This window comes from Rosa chinensis, chromosome 6 (assembly GCF_002994745.2).
Source record: "Rosa chinensis cultivar Old Blush chromosome 6, RchiOBHm-V2, whole genome shotgun sequence".
Taxonomy (NCBI): domain Eukaryota; kingdom Viridiplantae; phylum Streptophyta; class Magnoliopsida; order Rosales; family Rosaceae; genus Rosa; species Rosa chinensis.
The window spans coordinates 65,613,254-65,619,429 of record NC_037093.1 but is presented as its reverse complement, the minus strand read 5'-3'; the positions used below and the strand labels follow the sequence as shown (position 1 = coordinate 65,619,429).

At 41.1% G+C, this 6,176-nt stretch overlaps 1 long non-coding RNA gene across 2 annotated transcripts; it reads left to right on the top strand.

Annotated features, from left to right (window-relative positions):
* Positions 1-3,247: 3,247 nt before the first annotated feature.
* Positions 3,248-5,792, top strand: LOC112169497. Of its 2 annotated transcripts, XR_005801209.1 has the most exons (4): positions 3,248-3,481; positions 3,566-4,630; positions 4,786-5,141; positions 5,576-5,792. It is a non-coding gene; the product is annotated as an uncharacterized LOC112169497 (long non-coding RNA). The 2 variants fall into 2 exon arrangements; XR_005801208.1 differs by lacking the exon at positions 5,576-5,792 and having other exon boundaries at positions 4,786-5,520.
* Positions 5,793-6,176: the final 384 nt, after the last annotated feature.

Genomic DNA, 6,176 nt, shown 5'->3' with positions numbered 1-6,176 from the left:
TTGTGAAGTTTGGTGATTTTTGGAGAAACTTGGAATTAATTATGAATTTCTGAAGTTTAGGGTTTCGATTATCGAATTACGAGAATCCGACCGTCGGATATCTCACGGTTCTGCCTTGGAACCTTTAAATTAACGAATTGGTATTAGTGGTATAATTTGGGCTAAATCCGAGGAGAATTGGGAGGTGAAATTATGAGGAATTGATTTTAGGAATTGTATTAAATTATTGAAGAATTATTCACGGAACAGTGTACAGGACGACGTACCGAGCTATTGCTCGATAACGGAACACGAATGCGTGATCGTCGGAATAGTACTGTGAGTGAACTTTTGTTTTAAATAGCGATGCATGCATTTATTTTCTTAAATAATGCTCTAGTGATTATTCATATTACTTTTTGAGGAAATGAATTAATTTTCGGAAATTGATTTCGAATTATATCATGGATTTGCTTTCAACAATGAGTTTCAAAGGTTGGTTTTGATTTATAATATTATTTGATGAATTCTTTATTTCCGAGGTAAATTTCTGGAATTAAGCATATCCCTAATCACCGAGTTAAGCTCCTGGAAGATTTTTAAGATGAGTTTCAATGGAGTTGGATATTCTCAATTGTTTATTGACTTTCGATTTTGGCATCGGGAATGCCTAATTAAGGATTTTGGATTTGGTTGGCTTCTTGAGAGATTTTGGAGAAGCCTTATGGATTTACGGATTTACTGGTTTTCGATGGTTTCTCCTCACCATACGCGGGTCATGTGATTAGGTCTCCTCCTCACCGACTTTGTGTTGGTGAGTGGCAGTTGAGGTAGCTTGTTCTCCTCCTCACCTACTTTGTGTTGGTGAGTGGCAGTAGAGGTGATTTATTCTCCTCCTCACGTGGGTGGTAGTCGAGGTTATTTGGTCTCCTCCTCGCACAATCTATGTGTGAGTGGAAGTTGAGGTTATTAGTTCTCCTCCTCGCACAATCTATGTGTGAGTGGCAGTTGAGGGTAGGTAGAGCCTGGGAGGCTCCATTTCCCGTATGGTGATATCTCTTCCCCATATCCTATCATTTCTCGACTAGCGGGGCCTAGTCTGATTTCCGTGTAACCAGCGGGGCTGGTCTTATCCTGTTGAGTATCGGAGTTTCGATCTTTCCTCTCAATTGTTTGTGACTAGCGGGGCTAGTCGGTTTTTCTTAAGCGGAGCTTCTCGTGATTTGTTTTCTAAATCGTTGCATGCATCGAGAGTTTTTTTAAGGAAATAAATGTGGGCAAATATAAAATCCATTTAGTTTAAAAATTGTTTATTTTTGTCCACTCACGCTAACGTATTTTATGTACTTTCCCCTGGGCCCTTCGGTTTCAAATGCCCAGTTTGTAGGCGAATTGGTTGAGGTCGGGCGTACACGGGTTGAGGCATAGTCAACAGCATGGCTTCCGCATCTGACTTTGAATTAGGTTTTCCTCTTATACCTTTCTGTTAGAATTGCTCTGATTACCTATGGGATTTATGCTATTCGAGTTGAGATGTGTGTTTTGGGAATTGGAGACTGATGTTGATTTGGGGAGCAGGATGGCTCCAGGAGCATAAGGATGAATTGATTGAGAAGTGTAAATGTTTTGTACAAGTTTGGGCAGCCCATTTTAGGGGAAGTTCTGCCAAATTTTTGGTAGAATTTCTTCTAAGGTGGGCCCCGCAGGGTCACTTCGGATTTCAGGGTGAAATTCGGGGCGGGTCATGTCATGACGACCCGAAAAGAAGTGCCCAAGACCCAGATTCGACCAAAAAAAAAAAAGGGAAGAAAGGAAAATAGTCCGTTGAGTCGAAAACCCAAAAGGGCGGCTTAATCAAAATTCATGAGAATTCACACTTTTTGCTGACACGATGTCTCTCTCCAAGATGTCCTCAAAGACGAATGAGGTAAATCAATACTTCTGCTATGATTCTGCCTTCGCTTCAGCCTTCTTAGCTAACTCAAGTACATATGGCAACTCTTTGAAAAATTCAAACTTTAAATGGAAAGATATGTGGATAATTGACTCAGGTGCAACTGATCATATAACTTATGATCCTAGTGTCATCCAACAATTATCCCTTGCCCGTATGTCAGCTGTCACGAATGCCAATGGTGACGCATATCCTATCACTGGTGCTGGTTCTGTATCTTTAACACCTTCTATAACCCTAGATACAGTTCTAGTTGTCCCCTCTTTGTCGAATAACTTGTTGTATGTGCGTCAAATTACTAAACAATTATATTGTTGTGTAATCCTTTATCCTTGGTGTTGTGTCTTTCAGGACATCCTCACAGGAGAAATTATTGGTCGTGGTATTGTTGGGTTAAAAATTGCACAAAGTGAAAATGTCACCCAACGTAATTTCACTCGTATTCATTAACAGAATAGAGTTTTAATTATTTCGGGTTCGACCCATTCAAGACAGAATGTGTCTCTTAATTACAATCCCTTGTTACAAGGGAACACCCTTTGATTCCATTTATAAAGAAACCAGTGTGTGGTTGTTTGTTTTTGCGGCTGCACCCGAACATTTGAATGGGTTGCCTACGTACCCTTGGAGAGGGATCAAGCCACTCGTAGTTCAAGAGTTCCAATAGGTGAATGACCCATTGGAAGGCTTGGATTTTTGGGATGGGAATAGTGTTTAGGATGCGGTTGCATCTAGATTATTTGATTCCAGATTGCCTACATACCCTTGTGGGATCAAACCACATGTAGTTCCAGGCATTGGGGATTTAGATGGGTAGATGACCCATTTATTTTTGGATTTGTGTTTGAGATATTTGTGAGGGTTTAGAGCCCTTGAATTTTCTTTTGGGTGATTTGGGAATGATTTGATTTTTCTGGTGTTTGGGTGAATTTGACTGGTGGAGTCAGAGATTCGATTTGAATTTGTGGTTGCATCTAGTGGGTCGCTAGATTGCCTACATACCCTGTGAAGGGATCAAACCATTGTAGTTCTGAACATTTTGGGAATTTAGGATTTTTTCTTGGTTTTGTACCAAAATGATATTTTTTAGGTTCCGGAGCATTTTTTACTAAACCAAAGCCTGGGTAGTTGGAAATGGAACCCATAGCGTCGAGTAAACTCCGAGTCGCACTTTTAAATTTTTGCCTGAAGATCGGAGGCACCTATCGAACTTTTCTTTTTCTCTTTTGGACACCCGGATTTATTATGGGTCACCATCAGAAGCTCCATGGAGGCCCAAAGTGATACGGAGGCCCAGCTACTATATTTTCCCAATTTCCTTTTTCACCTCCTTTTTTCACTTCTTATATTTCTTTCTTTCTTTCCACCGTCTTTACCCAAAACCCAGATAGAACATGAGCTCGGCGCTACTGCCAAGTCGAATTGGAGATGGGTCCGAAGATGGAATGTGATTTGGAGATGGGAGCACGCATGGATCTTCGACTAGAGGAAATCTCTCAACACTTAGAAGCTTGAAATTTGCTGTTGTGCTTCCCTGTGAGAAATTGGGTAAGAATACTCCCCACTCAGTTCTTCCGGCTTCGTGATTTAAGGACCCAGGTGCTAATCTCCCCTTTGTATCGCATTTGACAGTGGTTGTGACAGAAGTATTAGCTAGACCTTAGCCTTAGCGTGCATTGGGTAGGCACTCAATTCAAAGACTCCGTCGTATTCTAGGTGAGTGGTAGGTGAGGCCAAATTCCCTTTTATCACCAGCCAAATCAATTGTGAATTGAAAATTGTGATTGTCTGGGTCTTCTTCCTTTGTGTTCACAAGCCCAGCTCTACATCAATCTAATTGTTGCACTTAATTAAACCTCTTGTCTTATGCATAGCTTAATTAAGAGCTTTTGTCTTGTGCATGAATTGATGGTCTGCAATGCCACTTTGTCAGCTTCTGCAATTGTGTTGGACACTTTATTAATTAAGCCCTTTTGTTTTATGCATAGCTTAATTAATCTATCTCATGGCCTGCACATCACCAGAGCACTCGTTCTTTGTTTTTTCTTTATACATATATATTGCTTTATGCTTTGTCAAGTTCTGGGATGGTTTGGATCACATTGACCATACTTAAATTAAAGGTCCATGCCCAGATGAAGTGCCACCGCCAAGACTTTTTTCATTTGGCTTTTATATTGGCACCGCTTCGAAGCTTTTTGGGACGCAAATATTTCAAAGTTGCTGCATTGAACTTTGAAGTTTGCTTAGTCACCTTCGCTGCAAATTCTCATCTTTCTTTCTTCCCTTGACACGCTGCATCCACGAACACATACTTGTCACCTCTTGAAATCAAGTCTAGACTGCCTCATTTGATCGTCTTGGCCTTTTGCAAGTATAATAACCTGTGCATCAGATTTGTCTTGGAATTGGCTGCCACAAAGTGTGTGTTTAATTTTGACAACTTGAGACTCGCCTTGCAATTCCACTGCACAGCTTTCTATCTTGCCTATCATCTTTTGGTGTTAAAAGCCTCAGACTGCCTCTGACCATTTTGGCCTTCTGCAAACATAAAGACTTGTGCACCAAATTTGTTCTTAATTGGATGCTTCAAAGCTTGTATTCAATTTTAACAAATTTGTTTGTTGTGCACAAGTTCAAGCAGGACAGGTGATTGTAGTCACAGTAGTTTTAAAGTCTCGAAGCTTTATTTTGAGGGTGAGCTTCCTTGTTTATGTTTCTTTGCACCGATTATGCTTCTTCCTTTTTTTTTTTGAATTGGTGCTTTTGGAAATGAAGTATGGACTCGGGGAAGGCTTTTGGGCTTTTGTGGTTGTCAAGGAATGAATTATGGTTTTGTTGTTGTTTGGCAGCAAATTCGGTGAAGCATGTAGCTTTGAGTTTCTTTATGGTTTGAAACTGCTACAGAGACGCTGCTGCCAGGATTTGAGAGAGCAAGGCTTGTTGCTGCTACAATATAGGAAGGCCCGCTGGTGGGATTTGAAAGCGCAAGGCCTACACCAGAGGCGCCACTGCGATATGTTCATCGAGACGCTGCCCGGCATGTTCATCGGGACGCTGCCCGGCATGGTTTCATCAGGACGCTGCCCGGCATGTTGGTTTTGACATCATTGACACCCGAAGGTGCCGCTGTGAGGAGGGCCTGCAACAGAAAAGAGAAGGTGGTGGAGAGCTATGGAATGAGGTCCTGAACCTTTTGTCTTCCAAGGTCCTTTGCTGCTTTCTCCTTCTGCTTTTCCACCGTTGCTGTGCTCCGTTCCATCCTCCTTTTCTTCTTTTCATGTAGTGTTTTTATACTGCACCGTAGATGAGTTTGGCTTGTGTACAACATTGAAAGCTTTAGAGTTCAACTTGAAGTGAACTCGTTGGATATTTTATCTCCTTTCTCTTTTGACGTGAAGATTGCAACTTCTTTTTCAATTGCTTGTCTAGAGTTTCAAACAAGCTAGAAGTCAGATGCTTCGCAAACCCAATATAAGCAGCTTAATTATTTCTTTTGTTTAGAGTTTCACCAGCTATCAAACTCGTCCCCTATTTTCTTCGAAATAAAATGCTTTTAATTTTATTTAAATTAAAGCACTCATATTTCTTTCAATGAAAAAATTCATTGCAATTAGGTTTGTATTTTTTCCATTTCAACAGGTATTATAAGGGGGGATTGTACTACATGGAAATGACGCATGCTGGTGACCTCCGTGCAAGTGAAGTACACCATATTCAGAAGGATGCTTCACCGGGAAAGGAGAGAGAAAACATATGGTTGTGGCACCAAAGATTGGGACATCCATCATTTAGCTACCTGAGGCGTTTGCTTCCTACCTTGTTCAAAACATGCAAGGAGTCTGATTTCCAATGTGAGACGCGCATCCATGGAAAGAGCCGTCGTGCTACCTATCCCATCAGCAATTCTCGCAGTGTCATGCCATTTGATTTGATCCACTCAGATGTATGGGGGCCATGTCCAGCTACTCCTTCTGGTATGCAGTATTTTCTACTCTTTGTGGATGATTGTACAAGAATGTGCTGGGTTTTCTTGTTGAAGCATAAAAGTGAAGTTTGTTCTGTGTTTCAAATCTTCCATACTATGATCCAAACTCAATTCCAGACTCCCATCAAAGTCTTCCTCACAGATAATGGTGGTGAATATGTGAACCATGCCCTCCATCATTACCTAAACAACCATGGCATTATCCATCAGACTACATGTCCCCAAACTCCTCAACAAAATGGTGTGGCAGAGCGA